The sequence below is a fragment of the Dasypus novemcinctus genome, chromosome 16 (genome assembly GCF_030445035.2).
Source record: "Dasypus novemcinctus isolate mDasNov1 chromosome 16, mDasNov1.1.hap2, whole genome shotgun sequence".
NCBI classification, from domain to species: domain Eukaryota; kingdom Metazoa; phylum Chordata; class Mammalia; order Cingulata; family Dasypodidae; genus Dasypus; species Dasypus novemcinctus.
The window spans coordinates 91419911-91432846 of NC_080688.1; positions in this window are offsets into that span (position 1 = coordinate 91419911).

Consider the following 12936-nt stretch of genomic DNA (forward strand, 5'->3'; position numbering starts at 1 on the left):
CACACAATGGAAAAGTACTCAGCCATGAAAAGGAATGAAGTGCTGATACATGCTATAGCATGGACGAAACTTGAAGACATGACACTGAGTGAAAGAAGCTAGACACAAAAGGACAGACATTTGTATGACTCCACTTATGCGAAATATCTAGAATAAGCAAATTCACAGAGACAGAGAGTTACCAGGCCCTGGGAGGAGGATTGCAGAATGATTGCTTAATGGGGACAGAGTATCTGTTTGAGGGGATGAAAAAAAATTGGAAATAGGCCATAGGTTTGATTGTATGACATTGTGAATTATGATGCTAACTTCTATACTTAAAAATGATTAAAATGTGTTATGTTATATCCATTTGTATTAGTCTGCCAAAGAGGCACCAATGCAAATTATCAGAAATCTATTGGCCTTTATAAAGGGTATAAATAAATACCCTAAATAAGATACTTAGTCCCAAGGCCATGGAAAGTTCAACTCAAGGTACCATAAGAGGTGCTTTCTCACCAAAGCCAGCTGCCACATGGTGAAGCAAGATGGTGGGCGACCTCTGTGGGGTCTCAACCTTCCCCTCTGGGCTTCCTCTTTCTCTTGAAGCTCCTTGGGCCCAGCTTCTCCCCCATCTCAGCTGCCGGCTGGCACAGGGCTTGTCTCTCAGGGCTTCCTGTATCAGTCTCAACTCTTTTCTCAGGGTAGCTGTAAGCTATCAAGCAAGTGGTTCATCTCTCCTCAGAGCTCCAGAACCAAAAATGACAGAGCTCTCACTTTTTCCATCTGTCTTTTTGAGAGAGTGTCCCCTGCTGATGTAGCCCAATCAGAAGCCCTAAATTGATTTTATCAAGTAAACTTAATCAGAGTCCCTCACAGAATTTCATACAATCAAAGGGTATCACACCCAGAGGAAGAGATTAGTTTACAAGCCTAATCTTTCTCTTTTTGAGAGTCATAAAATAATCTCAAACTGCCACACCATTTTACCATAATAAGCAAACAAACGATTACATACAAAAAGGAACATTTATTTAGAAGGGCTTGTGGGAGAGGGACACTCACTCTTAAATTTCATTAATTTTGTGGTAAATAACTTCTCTGAATAGTTCTAAAGGATTCCACCACAAGCTGGGGTCCATATGGGGCCAAACCACCAGACCACTGGGGAAATGCTAGGCCAGCGTAGCTTCTTCGTTTGTGGGGAGCTGACAGTCTGCCCTAAGACCTCTGTGACTAGAAGAGCATTTCTGTGAGGCCTTCTACCGAGTAGGCCGGGAGAGCCCGTGGAGGAGCTTTCGTCTGTGCACAGCCCACCTGGGAGTTCCTAGTCCCAACCCTGCCACGGGGCAGTAAATGAAAACTGTCCCTGGTGTGCCCTGATGAACAAACACATCTCCACTTCAACTACATTTGAGTAGAATGACTCCAGCAGTTTCTGGCATCGTCCCGCTGCACTTTTACGCTTCAAAAGCAGAGCAACTCCCCTCTGGCCTTGTCGGGGGCCAGTGGTTCCTCTTCTTGCTCTGGCCCCCGGGACACTCCACCACTGGCAGGGGCCTGCTTTCTCATCTCCTTGCTACAATTTCTGCTCTCCATGAAGTAGTCCTTTCGTCTTGCCTTTTTTTTTCTATTTTTCTTCCTCTGTTTTTCCTCTTCCTTCTAGAAGTACCAGTAGAAGCCAACTGCTCTAGACCGTGTTCATAGGGAGTTGGTGAACTCCATGGAGCGAGAGTTGGCAGTTTGGGAACCATTAACAGAATTAAGACAAAAAGCGCCTCCTTGAGGGCAGAGAGGCATACTCCGCTCTTTATCCTCCACACTCGTAAGTGATTTTGAACATTGCCCTGGGCTGAAGAGGGCTCCTGAAATCTTGTCCACAGGCACTCAGCATGTGGCCTTATTTGGAAATAGGGTCCACACAGACGTAATTGGTTAAAATGAAGTACTACTAGGTTCTAAGTTCAGGGACTGGTGCCCTTGTCAGAAAAGAGGATCCAGAGACAGAACGGACGGCCGTTGAGGACGGGGGAGGATGGGAGCGGTGCCAAGGGGTGCCGGGGATGCCTGCAAGGTGGAAGGACGTCCCCGAGGCCCCGGGCTGTGGGCCTCCAGGCCTCCGGGGCTGTGAGAGCAGAGGTTCCTGTCGTTGTAAGCCCCCCGGTTTACAGCAGACACGGGAAGTGAAAACACACGTCAACAACGCGTGGTGGAGTCCCCAGTGGGAGGGAGGAGAGCACCCCACCGTGCGTGCTGACGTGGGCTTTTTTGACGTGGCCTTTGGTTTCACAGAGGCAAGACCTGAAAGCAAATGGGTCCCGAAGGAGTCACCACTTCAACTAATTGTAAATGATTTCAGTTGGGCTCGTTGTAAATGACGAGTCCAGCAAGCGACTTGCTTCCGGCCCACCAAAGCATGACAATCTTCCTTAGAGCTTGGAGGATGTCAAGTATGTGAGTGCAAACAGAAAATGCAGGAGCACGACTGAATGTGTTTCCATGCATTCCAATGTTTTGCTGTGCCCAAGGAAGGAACTGCCTTTTCAGTTGACGTCTGCAGGTTTTCGGTGGAACTCTACAATGTGCTTATCTGCCTGCCCAGGTTTCTTTTACTCCTCTAAGAGTTCCACAGATTGCTATCACCTGAAATACACAGAACTTTCAGTATTTGCTAGAACATTAGATGGTTTCAATTTCCCCTGCTTATTCGGGGGTTTATTCTGAAACAGGATAGATTTTTTCTCTCTCAAATGGAAAACAAGCTGAGGTTATAGCTTCAAGCTGCCGATAAAAGGTACACAAATGACATACCTTTAAATCCCCAAATATGCTCTTCTCTTCTCAATAAGAAAAGAAGAGGTACATGAAGAGCCAGAAATAACAGAAGGAAAATTGAGACCGTTAACGCCTAAGAACTCTTACTTGCATAAGTGTAAGCAATAAGTGAAGATGTAAAAAACTCACAGGACACTAAATACAACCTATGAGAGTTGTTCTGGCAGAAATCTACTGTAAGCTATTCATTAATAGGTATGATTTTTGCTAAGCACATAGATTTCTACTGTTTTTTTTTCCATTTACTTTAAGTCTGAAGCTGCGAGTATCATATGTTTATAATTAAACTCAGTATTTGGCTCCTTTCTACATAATCAATGCAAGCTGGAGGAAGGGAGAGTAGGCTCAAACATAAAAAATGTTTTTTCTTGATTAATTGATCAATATAATCCTCAGAGACATGCAGAGACAGAGAAAGAGAGCCACCGTTCTATCCTGCCATGGGAGAGAGGACGCCAGGGTCACCTACTGCTGCAAGAAGACAGGAGCCACAGACAGTGTGGCCAAAGCAGAACAAGCCACAGGCCGGGAGAAGAGGACAGAGACGAGCAGGCCACCATGATGCCCTGCCATGGGCTTGAGTGCTGAGAGAAAGCCTCTTCAGACGATGCCACCACGTGCCTGACCGCCCACAGCTGCCACTAGAGCTTGCCTCCAAAATTCCTCAGTGTTTTATAAGCACTTTGATGCTTTCAAGAAGATGCTCTTTGCACTTCACTCAGCTTCTTTAGTTGTCCACAGCAATAAGTAAAAGAGGAGCTTCCGGGCAGAGATGACCATTTCTGACCTCATGGAAAGCCGTGGCCAGCCAGGTGTGGCCGTGTGGCTCAGTTCGGGCTAATGGAGTGTGAATTCAGTGATGTGCCAAACTTCCTTGAGTCATTTCCTTTAAGAGGAAACCCTTTACCCAGGATTTCCTCTTTCCCTTCTTCTGGAAAGTAGACCTCAAGATGAAATAGCTTCAACCACGAAGGGTTATGATTTACCATCCAGCTTTTGGGAGATGGTTTGAAAGAATAGATTTCCCATGACCCAGTTCTATCCCTAACTTGCTCTGTGACTTGAAGTAGCTTCCTTATCTCTTAGGCAAAGGGGTTGGGCTAGAAAATGATTTCTGAGATTTTCTCTGGTTCTCCGGCCTTGTTTGCTTAAGCCTTATTCAGTCAGATTCTGCAAAAGACTGCTTAGAGTTTAATATTCATGATACGTAAAGAGATCATGTAACTCAGCAATATAAATGCAAGCTACTCAATTAGAAGACAGGCAAAAGACTTAAAGAGACATTTGCCCAAAGAAGAAATACCAATGGCAAAAAAAAAAAAAAGAAACATGAAAAATGTTCAATATCACTAGCGATTAGGGAAATGCAAATCAAAACTATAATGAGATATCACTTCATACATATTAGACTGGCCACTATTCAAAAGTCTGAAAGCTACAAGTGTTGGAGAGGATGTAGAGAGATAGGAACGCTTATTCACTGTTGGTGGGAACATAGAATGATACAGCCACTGTGGAGGACTGTTTGGCAATCTCTAAGGAAGTTTAATATAGGCTTGCCATGGGACCCGGCAATACTGTTGCTTGGTATATACTCAGAAGAACTGAAAGCTGTGACACGAACAGACATCAGCACACCAATGTTCATAGCAGCATTATTCACAATTGCCAAAAGTTGGAAACAACCCAGATGTCCATCAACATGTGAATGGATAAACAAACTATGGTATATTCAGATGATGGAATTATTATGCAGCCGTAGGAAGAAATGAAGTCGCAAAGCATATAACAACATGGATGAACCTGGAGGCCCTTATGTTGAGTGAAGCAAGCCAGACACAAAGGACAAATACTGTATGACAAATGAACAAAATATATTGTGTAAACTCATGGAGTTAATCATTAGAATATATGTCACCAGAAAATAGGAGGGTAGAGAATGGACAGCTGAGGTTAATCTGTGCAAAACTGGTGAAAAGACTTTGTAAATCTTTGAAAATGAAATAGTGAAAGCATATCATAGTGTTTGGAACTAGCAGCGCTATATATGGGTATGACAGTGGTTGAAAGGGAAAGTCTGAGGACATTTATATTACTAGAAAGAAAGCTAAAAACTGTAACATGGAACTATATAACATAGTGAAACCTTCTGTGAAATACAAATGTGGGTGCTATAGCATATTTAAGTCTGTTTTTATATTAATAAAATAGAAATACAAATAGACTAGAGAAACAGAAAGAGAATATCAGCTATGTATGGCAGGGGAAGCATAGAGAGATTGAGAGGTGAAGAGGTCTTGTTTGTTGTTTATTATTATTATTAATATTGGAATAATGAAAATGCTCTAATAATGATTGAAATAATGAATGTATGTGATTATACCAAATACCATTGACTGTGCACTTTGGATGGATTTATACTTCACTAATATGTATCAATAAAATTGGTTTATTAAAATATATATATATAATTCTCAGGTCCTTGGATATTTATAAATGTAAGGAGAAGCACATAATGGTATTTTTGTAGTATCAAGAGATAATAGAAACTCAGAAGTCGTTACAAGTGCACAGATGAGTCCTGGTAATTTGTTACTTCATAAACAATGACAAATCTGAATTAGCATTAATAGTTGTGAAGCTCCAAAATCAAGCAGAAATTCTTACAACATCATGGAAGTTCAGATACACAATTACAGGTGCAAATGACTGAAATGAAAAAGAAATCATATTTTTTGATGATTGGCATGATGAGGGTATATGTTCAAGGTAAGTAACCTCGATGACCAGCCCCCCATCCCTCAGCCCAGACCTCCCTGCGGGGGCTCAGGGGACAGGGGCTGCTGTGCTCACAACCCACCCCCTTATCGGCACAGGAGGTGGGCTGGCTCCTGCCCAGGGAGCTCCTTTAGTCCCCTCAGCGTTTTCTAAAATGTCCTCCCATGTGATCTGCCAGGACCAGACCTACCTTCTCACTGAATTGGATGACACTGTAATTTCAAATGAAGTGCCACAGTTTCTCCTTCTTGAATAGGAAGTTACTATTTTTCTCTTTTGACTGTGAAGAACCAAGGACGTTGTGAAGTCTGTACCTAGGAAAGCCAAATAGGCATTAAAATGCTTTCTAGAAATTCTGACAAAGTTAACTTTTCGTATATGGAGAATCATACCTGTTTTCTTTCCTTTCAAAAAAAGGGGAAACTTCACGTGTCCGGTTGTCTTTCAGGTTTTGGTAAGCATCCAGGCAACACCCTCTTCCTTGGTCAGCCCGTGGCACCCACAGCTTAACACGTGACACAGCATAAACTAAACAGAAGGCAGCAGGGCGCAGAGCTCTGAGGACTGCATGAAGGGAAGAATGGAAAGTGAAACATTACAAGCTTTGGGACGGGTGCCTTTTTCTTTCGTTTTTTCCTCTGGTAGCCTCCATGGACTTGAGTCTCACACATGTGTGTACAGATATTGCTATCCAACTTCGCTGGGCACTGTGGGAGGTGTGGAGTGAAGGGAAAGCCTTTGAACTGTCCTGCCAAGGCACGGCCCCTCCAAGCCTGGGGGGCAGCTTGGAGCCACGTGCCCCTGGAAAACACGCTCTCAGGCTTACCCCGTTCCTGGGGGTGCGAGCCCTTGTACGTTGGACCTTTGCGTGAGGTTACTTCAGGTAAGGTGTGCTGAGGACAGGTCTTCATCCTATTACCGAAGGCCTTGCAGGGAAGGAGGCGAGAAGAAGACCAGGCACGAAGAGGGAGCAGCCAGAAGCTGAAAGTCAGCGGTACCCAGAAGAGAATGGAGAAGGCAGGAGAGGCCGCTGTGCGCACAGCCACGGAACAGGAGAGCCACGGACCCAGGGGTCGTGGCAGCCGGCCCCAGCATGCCACGGTCTACCAGAGGAAAGCATCCCCCTGATGACACCTCAGTTATGGACTTCTAACCTAAAAACCATGAGCTAAAAGACTCCCATTGTTTCAGCCAACCCACTGCACGGTATTTGCTTGAGCAGCTGGAAACTAACACAGCCTCTGAGGCAGGGAAGGGGGGCACCAAGAAAGAGCAGCTTTATCCACTCATTCGCTTCTTCCTTTGCTCTTCAACTCTTCCTGAGCAGCTATTCTACACCAGGCCCTAGGAAAATTGCGGGGATATGGTCTAAGGAGCCCCGAGACAAACTTCAAGAAGCCGACAGTCTCGCGGGGGACAGGGAAAGGTAAACAAGGCGAATGGGCTGGGAGTAACGGTGTGGGGTGAGGAGCCTGGCTCCATGCTTTGGTGTTTGACGCTGACGGCTTTAGAGCCTCACCCCTCCCTGACCTCCCGCCCTGCATCGGGGACAGGTGACAAGAAGCCTGGCCCAGGCGGCCGCCAGCGTGCGGCCGGACGAGCCGGAGCCGGGGGAAGCATCCGCCCCGTGGGGGGCTTTATTCCTAGGGGTGACGAGCTGGACCAGCCACAGGCTGGCTTCTGAGAACTTCAACCAGAGACAGAGAGGGGAGCCTCCCGGCGTGCGAGCAGGAAGGGGGAGTGGACCCGGGGGAGCAGGAAACCGGCCCGGCCACGTGCCCCCTCGGCAGCCCCAGGTCACCGGGGGGTGGGGGGGATGCCAGCTGGGGCACCAGGTCTCCGTGGGACTTGCCCGTCTTCCTGGGGGCCCTTCTTGTCCCCTTATTCCGCACAGATGGCACTAAAAGAAGCCCTTTTAGCCTCCCCACCCGGGGTGGGTCTCCACTCTAAGGCAGGGGGTTTCGGAGGCCTCAGCTCCGCCCCCACCCCTGAGAAATGGCTCAGCTGGCAAAGGGCTGGGGTGGGCGTGGGCAGGGGGAGCCGAGGAAGAGGAACACACAGGGGCCATGCAAGAGTGAGCTCAGTAAAGAAGCCGCCCTGCCTCTCCCAGGCCCTTTGGGTAGCGCTTCAAAATTACTTTCCAGGTTAGAACAGGAAAGCACGAGGCTACTGGTGAAGGTCAAGGTTACTGCCCGGGGAGCCCTGCACTGCCTGGCGTGTAGGAGCCCTTAGCCGCAGGAGACCCTGGGCAGAGAGCCAAGTCCCTCCTTCTAGGGAGGCTGGCGTCCACTTGCCCAGGACATGCTCCCAGCCGGGACACACGCGGTACAGCAGGGGCCTCTGCCCGCAGGAAACGTAAAATCTGCACGCAGAGTGGTGTGGGGCCTGCAGCTGGCTGTGCCTCCACTGCTCTGCCTCTCCAGCCAACCAGACCGCCCACGCCGCGGGAACTGGGGATGGAGACCACAGCTGACCCACAAAGAGAGCCTAGAAAGCTCATACTCTGTTTTTTTTTTTTAAGGTTTATTTTATTTTTTAAAATGTATTCCCCCCACCCTGCCCCCCACTGTCTGCTCATCTTTTTAGGAGGCACCAGAAACTGAACCCGGGGCCTCCCATGTGGGAGAGAGGTGCCCAATCGCTTGAGACCCCTCCCCTCCCTATTTGTTGAGTCTCTCATTGTGTTTCCTTGTTGTGTCTTTTGGTAGCGTCAGCCGTGCCAGTCCATTGCGTCAGCTCGCTGTCTTGCTTGTCTTCTCCAGGAGGCACTGGGAACTGAGCCCAGGACCTCCCACGTGGTAGGCAGGCGCCCAGCTGTTTGAATCATATCCACTTCCCACACTCAGCTTTTGAGTGTTCAAGGACTCCTCGTGTCCAGTCATACACGGCAGGGTGGAGTATGTGCCCAAACCTCCTTGAGGTTGGGAAATCTGCTTACCTGGGGGAGTCCTGGAGAGGGCAAACCTGTCAGAGAGGTCTCCTGAGTCATCACCGTTCTTGTGGAGCTGCAGGTGACGCTTTAGGACAGAGGTGGGCCCGAGGGTTCCTCAAAAGGCAGAGAGAGCATGCAAATGTGCCCTGGGAAAGTCAGGAGAAGAGAATGCCCATGGCCAGCAGGTGCAGAGGGCTACAGCGGGGGTACAGCTGGGGGGGGGCGGGGGGCGTGCCACAGTGTCAGGGGACACACCTGAGGACAGGGGTCCCGGGCTACCTGCAGGACCAAGATCAACGGAGGCCGAGAAGCAGGGGAACCTCTCCCTCCCTCCGCAGGCAGCAGGTACGCTGGCCTTCAGCTCCACGGCAGCCAGATGCTAAAACCAGTGCCATACCAGGGCTTGGGTCAAACAACGGGAGTGCACTGGCTCATGGTTTTGAGGCTCTGAGTTCAAAGTCAGGGTGTCAGCAGGCGACGCTTTCTCCCCAAAGACTGTGGGGCTCTGGGGCCAGCCGCACCCCGACTTTTCCGTCCCACGGGGATGCACGGGGCCACGTGCTCTCCTCTCTCTTCTGGGCCCCTTTGTCTTCCAGCTTCCGGCTTCCCGCTGTCCACGTGCACTCTGCCTGTGAAGGACTCCAGTATCGGGGTTCAAGCCCACCGCCCTCGGGGGGAGGCCATGCCTTAGCCAACTCCCATTTGGAACCCTTCCATTTTATGTGGGTCCACACCCACCAGAAGGCAGGCCAACCAGCACTGGCCAAAGGGGAAGGAGCGGAGCAAATTCACAGCACACGCCTAAGGCGACATCCAAACCAACAAGGGAAACTCACTGCGGTGGCCGCCGAGCCAGCCTGAAAGGGATGGTTTCCTGCATCAGACACACCCGGAATTCTGAGGTGAAAATCAAGTTCTGTTATTAAAAAAATAATAAATTAAGTTTCACGTTTGTACAACAAAGTTTTGGGACTTGAAATTCCCCCAAATACTTCACACGTGAGTGCTTAGCATGACCGCTGGCACGTGGCATGCAGTAACCCTCAGTCCACGCGGGCTGCTGTTATTTCCCCAGCACCATCGGGGGGAAGGCTCAGCGTGGAGGCTGCCGAGGGGGTCCAGCTCTAGGACGGCGTCTACAGGGTCAAAATGAAGGACATGAAGGCCTGGAATGGGGGAGGGCTGTGGAAATGAGAGAAATCTTTGAATATGGACGTTTCAGGTGAAGAATGTAAGAATTTGCATTCATAGGACTATATGTCTGCAATGAATAAACTGTCAGTTTCTAAGATCACATAATAAATTCCATCTCAGACATGTTCGATTTGTTCATTGATCATGTAAAAGTACCAATGTTTCATGTTGATCTATTTTTTTCTTATTTTCCCCTCTTCCCCCTACCCCATTGTCTGCTCCCTGTGTCCATTCACTGTGTGTTCTTCTGTGTCTGTCGTATTCTCATTAGGTGGCTCTGGAAACCCATCCTGGGACCTTCCAGAGTGGGAGGGAGGCAATCATTCTCTTGCTCCACCTCAGCTCCCTAGCTCTCTGCATCTCATATCGTCTCTTCCGTGTCTCTTTGTTGCGTCATCTTGCTGTGTCAACTCTCCGTGTGGGTGGCACCACTCCTGGGCAGTCTACCCTCCTACGCAGGCCTGCACTCCTTGCATGGGGGCCACTAAGCCAGGAGTTCTGAATTTCAGACAAAACCTAAGACAGGACTCAGAGAGGCAGAGGAGTAGATTTATTACACACAGGCCCAGAGGAGAGTCAATCTTCAAATTCTGAGCCGTTTTTCAGCTTTAATAGGTTTGTGTAGGATTTCATGTGGGATCAACATGACTTTTGTTCATTGGCCAACACGTTGCTAGGCAAAATTTTGCAAGCGGGTTTACAGAAACAGAATGCAGGTACAAGGCCATGCTTTTGTGGGCTGACTTACAGAAGTGGGGGGCAGGAGTCATTTGTTAGATTACAGAAGAGGGGGGCAGGAGTTGTTCACTTGATATTCTCCTGCAAGGCCATGTTCTCCCAGGCTGATTTACAGAAGCAGGGGCAGGAGTGTCTCGTTAGATATTCTTGTAAGATTATACTTTTCATTTCTCAACACTTGTGCAGGGGGCACCCTGGTGTGGGGCGACACTCCTTGTGTGTGGTACCACTCCACATGGGTCAGCTCACCATATGGGCCAGGAGGCCCTGGGTATCAAACCCTGGACCTCCTATATGGTAGGTGGAAGCTCTGTCTGTGGAGCCATTTCCGCTTCCCTGCATGTTGATCTCGTAACAGCCATTTTATGGAATGGGTTTATTAGCTCTAGTAGCCTTGCTGTGGATTTTTCAGGATTTCCTACAATTAGGGTCATGCCATTTGCATTAGGGCGATGCTGTATCGGGAAGCTTTCACTTCATCCCACGCCCACCGACCACCACTGAAAGCAAAGACAAAGGCCCAAACCTGAGTGAGGACTGTGCGAGGGGAGAAGGGCCTAAATGGAGAGTCACTTAGCAGGAGAAGCCACAGGAATCTCTCACCAGTCAAAAGCCTCCAGCTGCGAAGGAGACCTGCTGCGGGTGGTATTCATTATGCATTGCTGTGTATTTAGCAGGTATCAGCTCACAGGCTAGCCCCTCTGCTCAGTCTCCCAGGCTGCGGGGAAGGTGCTGGCTGTGCCGCGCTCTCATCCGGGGCTTGGCTGGGGAAGAACCTGCTTCCAAGCACTTCTGCTTGGTGGCAGAGCTCATTTCCAGATGGCTACATGGTGAGGAGCCGTTGGCTCCCGGAGGCTGCTGCCACTTGCTGCCATGTGGCATTTGTAGCCTCCCAGGAGAACATCTGCAGCAGGCTCTCTCATTGCCGACCTCTGGATCCTCTTTCAGAGGGCTCGCCTGATGAGGCCAGACCCACACGCTCGAGGGAGGGGACAATTCTCAGAGGTGAAGCAGGCGGGGGAAAACAAAGGGTCTGGCTTTGGCTGTACTGCTTTGGAAGGGCCTATGAGTCCTTGGAAGCATGACCACCTGGGTCTGGAGATCGAATGCAGGCCGGCTGGAGCGGACAGTACTCGCTGCTCAAGGCCAACGAGCTGCCAAGATGCCATCATCTGCGGCTGTGTGAGCCTGACCTCGCCTTGTTTCTTCTTTATGCAGCCTGTCTGGTGATCACCAGGTCTGCTTCCTGTGTGGCGGTCACCTGGACACGTCATTCTCTGCTATTTCTCTGCATTCTGGGTTTCGGGAAAGTAATTATGCTCCCCAAAGTGGACTTTGCTCCTAGGCAAATTCTTGGTTTTCCAGGGTGACAGATTATCCTGTTGTCTTTGGCTAAAAAGAACTGACCTGGGACCTGGTCAACTGAAAATTGCAGCTACTGGAAGCACAAAGCCGAAGGCTTCCGACCAATGCTGCACGAGGGGCTCCATAATCAAGAGCAACTTTTGTAGGCCTACGTGCTCTAAATCCTCAGTGTAAGGTCACACAGTTTCTCTTTCTGAAGCACCCACCCTGGAGCCTCCAGTCCGCATCGCTCCTGTTTTCTCTCATATTGCCCCTGCTCTCCCCAAATCCAGCAGAGAAGAGGAGCCTATTTATTTCCTTAAGCTAAGATCACAACGGTACTCCTTGCAATGCACCCAGAAATGGACGTGCAGGGCCGCCTGCTGGGCATTCGGAGGTGTGCACATGTAGGTTCAAAAAGCAGCTCATCTTCTTAATAGTGGCGTACGGCAGTAGTCTTCAAACCTCAAGGGAGGGCTCAGAGAGTTTTAAGGGCACCAATTTCCAGCTGCTCAAATGCCACATGTAGCCTCTCCTAAAACGGATGTGCTTAGGAACACGAGGGCCGTGGAGCTAGCCTGCTGTCCTCCGCTCCCATCTCCCTGCTGGCAGGTGCCCCCATCCCCTCTACAAAATAAAGAGAAGGGAGAAGTGTAGTTACACCTAGAAGACATCACTAGGTGACAGGCCTGGCTCTAAGAGCTGTACGTTTGTTAACTCCTTCAAGCATACTTTCTGCCTCTGAAGGCAGCTATTATTATAATCAGCCCCAAAGCAAAATATCCCAAATCTTACAATGATATATCATTTCAGGCTGTAAAAAACAAAAACAAACCCCAAATGCTTTAAACAAGGGGATGATTTGAAATACCACATTAAATTATTGGAGAATACCTCCTTAATCAAGGATACCAGTTAATTGTAAATTTTGTTTTATTTTAAAGCAGAGAAGGAACTGAGGTGGTGCAATTGACAGGGAGCCTCTCTATATCAGTTGAGCCACATCCGCATCCCTAAAGGGTGCATTTTTAATAAATATTTTTATATTTAAAAATTCTTTACCAAAATATATATTTAACTTGTTTTAACCAATCATGTACTAATAGTAATGAGCATTTAATCCAGAAAAAAAG